The sequence below is a fragment of the Lissotriton helveticus genome, chromosome 2_1, assembly GCF_964261635.1.
Source record: "Lissotriton helveticus chromosome 2_1, aLisHel1.1, whole genome shotgun sequence".
In the NCBI taxonomy this organism is placed as follows: Eukaryota; Metazoa; Chordata; class Amphibia; order Caudata; family Salamandridae; genus Lissotriton; species Lissotriton helveticus.
The window spans coordinates 1,176,784,830-1,176,798,884 of record NC_136059.1 but is presented as its reverse complement, the minus strand read 5'-3'; positions in this window follow the sequence as shown (position 1 = coordinate 1,176,798,884).

Genomic DNA, 14,055 nt, shown 5'->3' with positions numbered 1-14,055 from the left:
ATTACACATAGCGGCCGGAAACGGAATTACGTCACGCCAACAAGATGGCCGCGCCCGTGTACGACCGATAGGGTAACTTGGCAAACGTATAGCTAGAAGCGCCTCGCGAACACGCGCAAGATCACGCGAACATACACGTCGCACAAAAAACAATTTTGTATTCGCACGTATTCGCGGCTTCCGAAATCGATCTCGCACGGATTCGAGCCAAAAAAAACGCGCGAAATTGCAGAAAAAAACGATTTTAGCTAAACTGAAAGCAATGAGCAGGTGCAAAAGTTCAAACTTAACATTAGTAACATTCAAGGTAGTGCTTCCTGAGGGGCCCCTCCAGAGTTTGCAACTATTCTATGACCCTGCTATGACCCAAACAGCAGGCTCATAGAATAGCTACAAGTAGACCATAAAGGTCCTGTGAAAAAAAATTTCACTGCAACAAAAAGCAAATTACAGATAAGGAAGGAAGCAGGTGCCAGCCAGACTGGAAGTTTCAAAATTACTGACACATTAATGACCCACAAATTAATTGATGGCAGTTGAAGAAGGGCAGGTGTGCTTGCTTTTTTCAACCACCATAATCTACAGTGATAAATAAACCTAATGGGTGGCAGTGAGGATGTACCAGAGGGTGGCATGGGTGTCCCAGAGGGTGGCAGTGGTGAAACAGAGGGTGCTGTGAACCTGTGATGATAAACCAGACGTAGAAACAACAGAGTCGCGGCCGTTGCGAGCCGAAAAGTAAGTTCGCAATTGCAAACTTGTCCCAAAATCGGCGCGAACGCGCGCCAACACAAAAAACGGGAAAATCCGCAAATCCGCTAGAGTTCGCGGATCTTCGCGGATTGCGAATCCGTAAATCCGCAAGTTCGCGTACGCGAGATCCGCTAGATCCGCCCATGCTTAAGTCTAAGGAGTACAGAAAACTGGGGCTTTATATATGCTTAGGGTTACATACTCAGCATAAGACCAAGGGGCAGTCCTGGCTCATGTAAGCATGCAAAAATGACTAAGATGGGCATACAAGATCTGCTTGCTCAACAAAGTGGGAGGAGAGGTACTTCTCCTTGCAGCAGCAAAATAGCCTGACAGTTATACTAGAGAAGCAGGTGCATTCTACTAGCTAGGCAATTCTGAACATGTGCGAAGGTGGAAGATGCTAAATATAATTTGTCTCTAGGCAGACTTCGAGAGCAGTTAACACTGAGGGAGGACAGAGCACATGGATAGCACATGGCAAACAAAATGGCTGCCAGAAATAAAAAATAGCTTTCACAAAGCGGATAAGATAACTTCTAAATACAGGATGGCTTCAGCTAAATGCTAACCCATTGCTGTCAATTTACGACAGACGACCATTTTAGCATTAGCTGAAGACATTCCTATGATCCAGTAGGATCATAGAAAATATTTACACATTCATTTTTCATACATTTATCAATATCTTAATTCATTGCTAGGTGGGCATTTTCCATTCTAAACATTTCATGAAGCGGGTATACACAAGAATACAATGGGAACAAAGCATTAGGTCATAATTAACATTCAGATAGCAGTAGAAAGTATTGACCACTATTACAAACAGATTGATCATTTTTCCTAGTCCTAAGCAAAAGCAAATCCTAAAATCATCTAGTAAACTTTTTTAGGGCTCCTATGTATTTCAGTGACTATTCATTTTAAATTTCAGAATAGCTAACAGGACATCTCTAATAAAAATATCTTCACTGGACTGTTCCATTTTCCTTTTATGAGGGCTGGAACATCAATTTAATACATTCAAGGAAAGGGCAAAGTCACATTTTCAATTGCTCAGAAAAATGTTTTTCGTGCATAATAAGTATAACTAATGGAAATATTAAAGCAACTAAACTTATTAATACAAAAACAATCCTGGCTCCAAGGGACCAGGAGGACCACACATGGCCACGGGAATTAGAACAACAAGCTGCAAAGGGCTGCTCTTGTTGTTTCCACAGCGGAGCTGCACAACTTGCAACTCAAGAATCTTAGTCCAGTTTCAAGGAAAAAGTCTCTTCTTCCAGGATAGGGCAGTCACCCACCAGGCAAATGCTCTTAGCGACCCTGTCCAGTGTCTCAGGCAGTGCACCAGTTTTCTTTGCTTCAATCTAACAGGCACCAGAGACACAGCACCTGTACCCTAATCTCAAGTCCTTCCCTTACTCCTGTATTGCTCTGCTGGCACACTGCTCCTTCGTTGGGGCCACACATTTGCATCCAGTGTACCCAGGTATCTCTTGACCAACAAACAAAGGAGCAAACTTGCATTCACTTTGGGACCAGAATTCAAAGGCCTGATGCTAGGATCTCTGAAGCAACCCTTGTTTCAAAAGGGGTAACCTCAAGCAAAGCCTCCTCGCCATTCTGGTTGGTCTGTGACTGTCAGCTGGGCATCAAATACAATTTCTCCTTTCTGATTTGTGACTCGGTCTTTCGCCCAAGACAGTGGCAGGGGTACACATTTGATCACAGGGCTACCGCCTTCACTGAGGTCCTAGTTGCCAGCAATGCCTGTGCTGGTTACCTTCACTTTGGCTTCAAGCTGGGCTGATGCTGACGCTGACTCCCCAGGCTGAATCTGATGTCCGGGCCCCTCTGGTAGTGGTTGTAAAGCAGCAAATATCTATTGGTGGACAGAACAAAAGGTCTTTAGACAAGGCACAGAAACAGTCTATCAACAGAGAGGATAGTTTCAAAATTTCCTAGTCTTGGGACGCCCCATATATTAATTTACTAAACTCAGAGAAAAACAACACAGACATACTCTAAATCCTTACATTGGTGTATTCCTGTGTACTAATCTGAAAAACCCTCAAAAAAGGAAATGTTCTACACTTTTGCTCATAAACTTTACAATACTTCTACAGGACTGCAGACACTTCTAAAATTATTATTCTTATTTATTTATTTATTTATTTTAGTGTCTTATAGAGCGCAAACTTGACCCATGAGGGTATCAGAGCGCTTTACAGGGTATACAAGGTCTACAAACCAACATAAAATGCAGAGAAATACTAACACATCTTACCCTTACTCCTACATGTAAATGATTACAATCATAGTCAGCTTCAGTGCTCAGAAGTGAGATAGGTGTGACAGATTTGTGGGCTAAACCTACATTGTACGCTTAGGACCATGCTCTCATGTTATAGGAGCAACAGGAAAATCAAAAACTGCTAATTTTACAGAGGCTCTTATCTATAAAACAACATTTTCTTCAAAACATTTTTGCTCAGGATCACATGGCCATCTTCCCTGTATTGTACTTTTCATGATCCAAACTATACAACATCAGCTCTAATAAGGACTGTCAGTTTATTTACACAGACTAGCTAATAAAAACTAGCAATGCCCTTGCAAAACTACAATAATGGTGTTATCACCTAAGACTTGTAGAACAAAACTACCCACATCTAATTCCCCTTAAAGATCAAAATAAGGGAACAACAATCTAGACTACTGATCCTGTCATAATTTCATCAAACAGGAACGGCAGCAATAAAACCTATATATTTATTCATTTTATTAATGCTAACAGTGTTTAAAACAGTATTACTGAATAGCCAATTAAATGTCTCATTGCTATTTCACAGACAGTTTAGACAGGCTAAAAAAAATTGAGAAAAGGAGAGAGCAACACACATATTACCTAGCCTTAATTTGTAGAGGAGATAGCCTCCTTCCCCCATTTTGACAGTAGGAAACCTGAAAAAGGTTTCACTTCTGTCAAGACTATCCTATTTGTAGCAACTAGGCATAAACAAAGTTATAGGAGGTACATAGCACTTTTGAGAGAGCTAGAAAATAACATGAATACCCAAACCCCAATCCTTTTATCAAATGTACAAATAAAATATGAGGGCGAATGAATTCAAACTAAATCCCATTGGCTCGGCCCTAGTAAGCATTAGTGCTGTATAAATATGGCAAAGCTTACATATGCAATTGTATCGTGGTATTCATATGAGTGCATACAAACTTGCTTTGCCAACAACAAAATGTCAATGCAGACCTTCTCTGGGAGCCCTGCCAGGCTTCTAAATATAGAACTGACGTTTAACTCTTCCCAGCTGTCTTATTCTGTATTCAAGGGTGTCCATGTGGCTGTCCCAATTCGCCTAGAGACAGAAAGCTGGAAAACACTTATCCCCCTGATTGCCGTTAAAAGAATAACTTCTGCTGGTTTTATACATATTTTCAATTATAAGTAGGGTGCAGTATAGTTTTGCAGCAATATAAAGGTCAGCTATTTGTTTTATACCTAAATGTATGCATTTACTGAAGTCTAAGGCACTTTAAAAGCTATTCTAAATGGAAAAAATGCTGTTTAAATAGTGCTTTTTACCCAATTTCGACTTTGATATTTGGGGCACTTAAAAATGAATATCCTATAATTTCTTTGCATAATATTCGTTATCAGAATGTTCATTACATAGCACAGGAGTTATAAATTGAAAATAATCATATATACCTTCATATGAATTAGGTTTTTTACGCCTAGGCAGAGTGAAATTCCATATGCAAATATCCTCATTATGCGGTACAACACAACTTAAATTAAATTTTAATGCTAGGAGGTCACAGTATGAGTATTAAGCTTAAAAAAACGAATTTAATAAAGCGCTTATTTTGTTAAATATTTTTCATAATTAATTTTAAAAAAATTAAACCCATCATTTTTGATAATTCCACATAGAAAAAGCAATCTGCATCCCTTGCCTATCAGATTTAGACGCATTCATTCATAAGCCTAAGCACAGAAGCCTAACTTGAAACATGAAACATTTTTGCGCCACTTTTTTAAAAAGGACAATTATTTAACATCAAAACCAATAATGTGCATATAAAAACGGCTTTAAGAAAGGAAATCCTCACTTGAAATGTTTTCTTGTTATACAAAATAATGAACCTGTTTTTTGTAACTTTTTTTAAAACAGCAGTCTGAAATGCAGGTTTTTATCCGTGTTTAACCGCATGCGCGCTAGTGGTTTTCCCGCTGCGCGCTGAAAATTTGAAAAACCCGCGTTACGTGACAAAGCCAGCTCGTCATGCGCGTAGCGCAGGTAACGCCCATGACGAGCTGGCTTTGTCATGAGCGCTGAAGGGGTTAACTGACAAAATCCTGGCTGAGTGAACATTCCTGTCTCTCCGTGGCCTACAATCAAAACAACAGCTGCTTGCTTAGCTTTTTTTAGTGTAGAAATGGAAGCACGGTGACTGTCTATTTAAAACTGAGGCCTTTCAATGTGTGTTCTATAATATGCGTTTTAGTTCAGCAAAAATTTACTTCAGATGAAGTGTTTGCCTGTTAATATCTAATACAATGTATCTAAGGAAAATGCTGTAAGTTTATAACTTGATTTCTTGTAAAATACACAATTTCGTTTTTGAGGCCTTTTTATTCCTAAGGAATGTGAATTCTAATGTTATCTTTTAACCCCTTGTGTGCTGGTGACGAGCTAAGCTCGTCATGAGGGACGGTTGAGCTGCCCTCATGACGAACTGAGCTCGTCACATCCGTTGGAACGTTCGAACGTGGGGATAATTTCCCCGCTGTGCTGAACGTTCGAAAATGGGTGTGGCTGTGACGAGCTCAGCTCCTCATGAGGGCAGCTCTGCTGTGCCTCATGACGAGCCGAGCTCGTCACCAGCACAGCGGCGCCGTGCGCGGCCCCCCTCCCCCCTGCACAGCGTGGGGAAAACACCCCGCAGCGAAGGGGTTAAGCATCAGCAGTTTGTACATGTGCATAGTTGCTTACTCTGTAATTTAAATAGTAACATATAATTTATTTAGCATATCATATGGTTCATTTCTGGATTTTTGTATTTAATTTTTATTTAATATTAATTAAATGACAATTTGCATAACAGACTGAAGACAACAAGAAAAACCACAAACACACGCATTGAGCTCATTTTAGACATATAAAGAAGGGGTTAAACACTCAGGACACATGATACAGCGTGCTTAATAGCCATTATTTCATAAATAGCGCAATCGCTATTTACTTACAGAAGTTGCAATGCAACCACAAACCATATAGACATTAAAACACACATTTAACCCACAGACCGCCCACAGACTGTACTTAAACCAAACCATTTGTAAATACTAGTTGTAAGTCATATTTACAGGAAACTCTTCTCAATAGTATTCCAAAAGACTGCAAAAAAAAACAGCCCAACAGACTGTCTTATTTCCAAGAAGCAAACATACTCTCAATTCACTAGCTTTGGCTGGCAGAACACCAAAAAATCGCTCTGCAGATCTCCATTCATAAAATTGCGCAGAAAAAGGATCCATATTTTAATTCCCTGGGGATACAGAATCACCAAGGAAGAAATATGTTTTTATATCTAAACCTATCTAGCTATTCCCTCAAGGGAGCCGGCTAATTTAATTCACATCTCACTATGGTACCTCCAGAAAGCAACACATTCTTTGATGTGTGCTTGAAACAGGCATGCCAAAAATATTGCAAAATATGCAAATATTATAATCAAAGTAGTGCTTAAGGTACTCTTCGTACGTTGCACCGTTCAAACAAGTCAGACAGAGAAAAATCTCCTCATTACCTGCCTACATAAATTACAATTTACATATCTATCCCATACTAATCCAAAGTTGGCCAACACAAATCTAAGCCACAGTAAGTGTTACTAAACTACCTTACCAATCGAAGGCATCAAAACCAACAGTAAGAGCCTCAGAACGACTCTTACCAAACAAATGGTTGTCCAAATTCTAACTGCCAAGTTCTGAATGACCTAACAGTCTTTTTTTTTTAAAATACACACACCAAAAATGTTCTCAGTCAGGGGTGACACCATGTGGAGGATCAAAATCAGGAAGACCAGAAATATACCGGGCTTCAGAGACAGAGAATCCCCAGAATCTCCGTGCACAGAGTACCTCCTCAGTAGAGTCCTGTCCTGTCCTCCACAGTAGATTTCTGTCTCCTGATAAGATCACTCCCTCAGATAGCCACTTCTCTGATGAGGTCCACGTTGGAGCGCCATTTGAAGAACATTGAGGCCTGAATCAGGGGTCCCACTGATACCTGTTCCTTTTAAACCAACAAAGAAGAAATTGGCACAGAAGCTGAAATATAAAAGAGCATCTTTATTAACCTCAAATGAGTGAGACTGTGTCACACAGAAGCCTTAGCAACTGAATGAGGCAGTCTAAGGAGTACAGAAAACTAGGGCTTTATATATGCTTAGGGTTACATACTCAGCATAAGACCAAGGGGCAGTCCTGGCTCATGTAAGCATGCAAAAATGACTAAGATGGGCATACAAGATCTGCTTGCTCAACAAAGTGGGAGGAGAGTTACTTCTTCGTGCAGCAGCAAAAATAGCCTGACAGTTATACTAGAGAAGCAGGTGCATTCTACTAGCTAGGCCCTTCTCGGCATGCGCGAAGGTGGAAGATGCTAAATATAATTTGTCTCTTGGCAGACTTCAAGAGCAGTTAACACTGAGGGAGGACAGAGCACATGGCGAGCACATGGCAAACAAAATGGCTGCCAGAAATACAAAATGGCTGTCACAAAGCAGATAAGATAACTTACAAGATGGCTTCAGCTAAATGCTAACCCATTGCTGTCAATTTACGACAGCTGGGCCTCATGTACTGATACTCGAGCGGGATCCGAGTGAGGTGAGGTCTAGACCTGAACAAGTAGTGGTAAGCACATGGTTTATTTACTGAATATATGTCTTAATTGCTGACATGCTGGCACCAATATCCATGCCTCCCCCTAAACTCGGGTCCTGCCAGAGGCAACGACGGACTGAGCCCTGAGTTTGTGTCCAGGTGAGGTGAGGCTATATCCCCAGTCATGCTGGATGCATTGAATCATCCACAAGATACGGAGGATGCGTTATCGACTTCTAGTATCCTTTTGATTTATTACTACACTATTGTCTTGTGTTAATTTAGTTTGTTTTTGAGATATTTACTCACTTCGCAGTAGCAATGTTGTGAACAGAAGCCCTGAAGAAAGCCTTGGGTCCTTCCCATTTAAGGCTGAAACATGTTGGCTTTGAGGCAGTTATTTGTTTAACACTGCTAGGTTGCACTGTTCTTGGTTTTAATAGGGAAGGAGGCAGATCCTTATTAAACTTTTTTCTTCTGTCTTCTATCCTGTTTAGCATTCACCACTATTATAATTTTTTGCACTGCTCTATAAACCCATCATCTTGATTATTTGGTAAACAAGTGCTTATGGGAAGAACCCAGCCATGGTATCAGATATTAATAGGGTCTCAGTGATCAAGAGATCCTTTTTACCGATGATGGATAACCAAATGATAATATTTGATCATTGCAAGTTGTTGATGGGAATCCTCTGAATACCTCTTGGGTTCCAATCATTAACTACGACGGACATTCTCTCTTTTTTTTTGGTGTTTGTCTCACTTTTTTCTAATCCGTGATAGTCATTTTTGGTACTGTTAAGACCAGTGTGACATACTGAGATAGTTTCTAATGCAGACCCCTAGGTTTCTATTGTTTTCTACATACTGTTTTAGGGGTGTAAACCTAGGCCAGGTCTCTAAATGCCCTTAGACCCTCTCTCTACTTGTATGTTGTGATACCAATATCCATGATGCAGAGACTATCTGTCTTTTTATTGTTTTTTTCTTAGATTTCATCAATCATCACGCTTGTTTCAAGGGTTATAAACAGGATATACACTGTATGAATGTATTCTTTATTTAATGTTGCAGTGACATTACATCTTTAGAGGTCCTGATGAAAGCCAGGGAGCGTTATCCCTAAGGCTGAAACATGTTCACCACATAGACAGTGATTAATTCCCAACTGTCTTTCTCTTCACCAGCACTTTTGATTTTAATTTGGAAAACTCTGCTGAGTACACACCAAAGGAATGGTTGTATTGTATATCTCTGGAGTTTATCCTATTTTATCTCACAGTTTTTCACTTTATGCACTGCTCTCTCACAATAACTTTGGAAGTAATATCTCCCCTGTTTGCACTTCTTTCTTGTGAGAATCCACAAGAGGATACAACTATTTTTCTTGCTTCTTTCAATCAATCAATCAATCAATCAAGTCATTTATAGAGCGCACTACTCACCCGTAGGGTCTCAAGGCGCTGGGAAGGGGGGGGGGGGTGCCGTTACTGCTCGAACAGCCAGGTCTTGAGCTTCTTCCTGAAGGAGAGGTGGTCTTGGGTCAGGCGCAGGTCGGACGGGAGTGAGTTCCAGGTCTTGGCAGCCAGGTAGGAGAAGGACCTTCCTCCTGTTGTCGCTCTTCGGATGCGGGGGATGGCGGCGAGGGCGTGGCTGGTTGATCTGAGGAGGCGCGTGGGAGTGTAGAAGTTGATCCGGTTGTTGAGGTAGCTCGGGCCTTGGTCGTGTAGGGCTTTGTGCGCGTGGGTGAGGAGGCGGAAGGTGATTCTCTTGTTGACCGGGAGCCAGTGCAGGTCTCTCAGGTGTCCGGAGATGTGGCTGCGTCGGGGGATGTCGAGGATGAGTCTGGCCGCGGCGTTCTGGATCCGCTGGAGTCTCTTCTGGAGCTTGCTGAAGGGAGAACCTGATATAGTTGTTTGGTAAACACCCAGATGATGACACTGGGCGCACACTTATGTGCAATGATGGGATATCAAATATCCTAAAGTGGCTTCGCTTCACTTTTTCTGTTTTTTTACTCTAGTTATCTGCATCATTGTGCCTTCTTTTCACTCCCTTGAAATATAGGGGAGAGTGAGAATAACAGTACATATCTATATACTGTACTTCTGAAACACATAATCCATCAATCAATCAATCAGGACATTTGTATAGCGCACTACTCACCCGGAAGGGTCTCAAGGCACTTGGGGGAAGGGGTCCGCTACTGCTCGAACAGCCAGGTCTTGAGTTGTCTCCTGAAGGCGAGATGGTCCTGGGTCAGCCGAAGGTGGATGGGGAGGGAGTTCCATGTCTTGGCCGCCAGGTAGGAGAAGGATCTGCCTCCGGCGGTGGCTCTTCGGATGCGTGGTACGGTTGCGAGGGCAAGGCTAGTAGATCGTAGCTGGCGGGTGGGCGTGTAGAAGGTCAGGCGGTCGTTGAGGTACTTGGGGCCCAGGTCGTGGAGAGACTTGTGTGCGTGGGTGAGGAGCCTGAACGTGATCCTCTTGCTGACGGGGAGCCAGTGCAGGTCCCTCAGGTGGCCGGAGATGTGGCTGCGTCGGGGGATGTCCAGGATGAGTCGGGCGAAGGCGTTCTGGATGCGTTGGAGTCTTTTCTGTAGCTTGGCTGTGGTTCCGGCGTAGAGGGTGTTTCCGTAGTCCAGTCGGCTGGTGACGAGTGCCTGGGTGACCGTCTTCCTGGTTTCGGTCGGGTTCCATCGGAAGATCTTGCGGAGCATGCGTAGGGTGTGAAAGCATGATGAGTAGACGGCGTTGATTTGTCTGGTCACCGAGAGGGAGGAGTCCAAGATGAAGCCCAGGTTGCGTGCGTGGTCTGTTGGCTTGAGAGTAGTGCCCAGGGCGGGGGGCCACCAGGAGTCGTCCCAGGCGGATGGCGATGGTCCCAGGATGAGGACTTCCGTCTTGTCTGAGTTTAGTTTCAGGCGGCTGTTCTTCATCCACTCGGCGACGTCTTTCATCCCTTCGTGTAGGCTAGTTCTGGCGGTGTCAGGGTCTCTGGTGAGGGAGAGGATCAGCTGGGTGTCGTCAGCGTAGGAGATGATGTTGAGGTTGTGTTGGCGTGCGATGGCTGCAAGAGGTCTCATGTAGACGTTGAAGAGGGTGAGGCTGAGTGATGATCCTTGCGGTACGCCGCAGATGACTTCGGTGGCCTCGGATCGAAACGGGGGGAGGCGGACTCTCTGTGTTCTTCCGGCGAGGAACGGGGTGATCCACTCCAGTGCCTTCTCTTGGATACCGATGTTGCTTAGGCGTTGAACTAGGGTGCGGTGGCAGACAGTGCCTCTGTTTCCCCGTTGTCGCGCAGGGCTCGGATGTCGTCGGTGGCTGCGATGAGGGCGGTCTCGGTGCTGTGGTTGGCTCTGAAGCCGGACTGCGAGGGGTCGAGGGATCCGTTCGTCTCGAGGAAGGCGGCAAGCTGTCTGTTGACGATCTTCTCGATGACTTTGGCAGGAAAAGGGAGGAGCGAGATGGGGTGGAATTTCTTGAGGTCGGTGGGGTCCGCTGTTGGTTTCTTCAGTAGGGCGCTGAGCTCGGCATGCTTCCAGCTCTCCGGAAAGGTGGCGGTGTTGAAGGAGGTGTTGATGATGTTCCGGAGTTGGGGTGCGATGGTGGAGTCGGCCTCGTTGAAGATGTGGTGGGGGCAGGGGTTGGTTGGAGACCCGGAGTGGATGGTGTTCATCGTGCGGGCTGTGTCTTCGGTGGTCACCGTGGTCCATGTGGGGAGGGTGGCGGTGGGGGCCATTGGTTCGACGGTTGGGTGCGTGGATGGTGCGCCGAAGCTGTTGTGGATGTCAGCGATCTTGCGGTGGAAGAACGAGGCGAGAGAGTCGCAGAGATCTTGTGAAGGAGTGATGTCGTTGTTGCCGGTGCTGGGGTTGGAGAACTCCTTGACGATGCTGAAGAGTTCCTTGCTGTCGTGGCCGTTGTTGTCCAGTCGTTCCTTCAGTGATTTCTTCTTGGTGGTGCGGATAAGCTGGTGGTGCTTGCGGGTGGCGTGTTTGAGGGCGGTCATGTTGTCGGTGGTCTGGTCGAGGAGCCAGGCTTTCTCGAGGGTGCGGCAGGTCTTCTTGGAGTCCTTGAGTTCGTCGGTGAAGCAGGAGGCTTTCTTGCTTCTGGGTCTGCTGGGAGGGTTCTTCAGTGGTGCGAGGTCGTCGGCGCAGGCAGTCAGCCACTGCGTGAAGTTGTTGGCTGCTTTGTTGGGGTCCGTTGTGCTGGCGGGTGGGTTCTGGCTGAGGGAGGTGGTGAGCTGCTCGGCGGTGATCTTGCTCCAGCTCCTGCGAGAAACCTGTTGCGGGTGGTGGTGGGTCGTGGTTCTTCTGAAGCTGAAGTGGACGCAGCTGTGGTCGGTCCAGTGGAGTCCGGTGGAGTGGCTGAAGGTGATGTGCTTGCTGGATGAGAAGAGGGGATCAAGCGTGTGGCCGGCGTAGTGGGTGGGGGTTGTCACCAGTTGCTTGAGTCCGAGGTTGGCGAGGTTGTCCAGCAGGGCGGTGGTGTTGCGGTCCTTGTTGTTCTCCAGGTGGAAGTTGAGGTCCCCTAGGAGGATGAAGTCCGTGGAGGGGAGGGCGTGCGGGCTGATGAAGTCCGTGATGTCTTCGCTGAATTGTGTGCGTGGTCCCGGGGGTCTGTAGACGAGGGTGCCTCTGAGGGTTGTCTTTGGGTCGGCGTGTATCTGGAAGTGGAGGTGCTCGGCGGCGGAGAAGGTGTCGTTGGAGTTGGTCGTGATGCGGATGGTGTTCTTGTGGACGATGGCGATGCCTCCTCCGCTCTGGTTGACACGGTCCCTCCTGATGATCTTGTACCCATCCGAAATGGCGATGGCGATGTCGGGGGCTGAGGAGATGTTCATCCAGGTTTCCGTGAGGAAGGCGATGTCTGGTGATGTTGTGTCGAGGAGGTTCCAGAGTTCCACGGCGTGTCTGTGGACGGAGCGGGTGTTGAGCAGGATGCACTTGAGGTGGTTGCTTCTGGTGCTTGGCTTGGCGGGTGCGGTACTGGTTCGGAGGCAGGTGAACTTGCAGGTTTTCCAAGTGAAGGGTCCGTGGATGTGTTTCGGGGTGGCCCGGCAGCAGGCGGGGTTCCAGCCGGCATTGAGTGCGTTGAGGGTGGCGGCGTTGTAGGTCTGTCGGGTGGTCTTGCATCGGCGGGCGCCAGGGGTCCTGGCACTGGGCGCGGTCCAGGCGAGGATGGGCGCAGACGGGCTTGCCTTTGGCGCGCCTTCGGCGCACAATCGGCGCGCCCACTGCGCGTGAACGATGCGCGTGTGCGCGGTCTCCATTTAAGGCGAAGTGGGAGGGAGGGGCAGCTGGGAGGCGGGAGCGGGGAGGGCACAGAAGAAAAGGGGGCGGGGCCGCGATGTACGGCGGTGGGTAGCGGGGAGCGGGGGTCACAGTGTCTAGAATACAGTCACAAAGGGAACAGGGGCAAGAATACAATCACAGATACACAGATCAAAACAGGGGCAAACAGGCTACAAATGGAGGGAAAACAATGGCACAGTACTTAGCGGTAAAAAACGGCAACGATCAGCAGCGAGCGAGTGAGGGGGCACACAGACACAGCTGGAGGGCCGTGCGGCGCGGGGGTGTCCTGAGGACATAGATTATTAGACCACCTCATTTTCAATGCTGTTGTTATTATAAGGAGTAGGGGGATTAACATTTGGTTGGTCTTTAAATATTTTTCCCTCTGGCCCTCCTATTGTAGTATTTGTTACTGTATAGAATCTGCCAAATGTGGCACGCCTAAGATAGGCAATCAACATGTTTTGGTGTTGGTGGACGCAACAGTGTTGTCTTGTTGGGCAGCACCTCTTTTGGGTTCCAACTACAGTATCTGCTCTTTCCAATTATAATATACTAAATTATCTTACTTTTGAGATAAAACAAACACATTTGAAAAAGGAAAATGGAAACATTCCTACTAAGTTTATAGCCAAATGATTCGTCGGTTTAAGGAATATGTGTACCTGGGCATTAAGGATAAAGTAAGCCTTGCTATGGAAGTCAAAATGGTGGTTCTGGTGGCAAACTGAGGGCTTAATTTATGAGAACTGACGCATCTGTGTGCTAAGGCAGCGTGTGTCCAAAAGATTTGCGGAGTTTGAAACGGAGTGGATACGTCATATTTACGGTGTGGCGCATGCGTAAGGTCCCATGGAATGTGATAAAAATGATGCTTTCATGGGCAGGCTGCTGAAGGAGAAGCTGACGCAAGTGAAGGAAAGTGACACTATTCTGCTTTGCGGGTTGTAAACCATTGTTTACGTGCTGTATAACACCCTAGCGTCACATTGGAGTGCATCAAAAAACTCTTAAAAAGTGAGGCATTTAAAAAAACAGAAAGGTGGAGCAGGCAGCATCAGCTAGGTTAACAA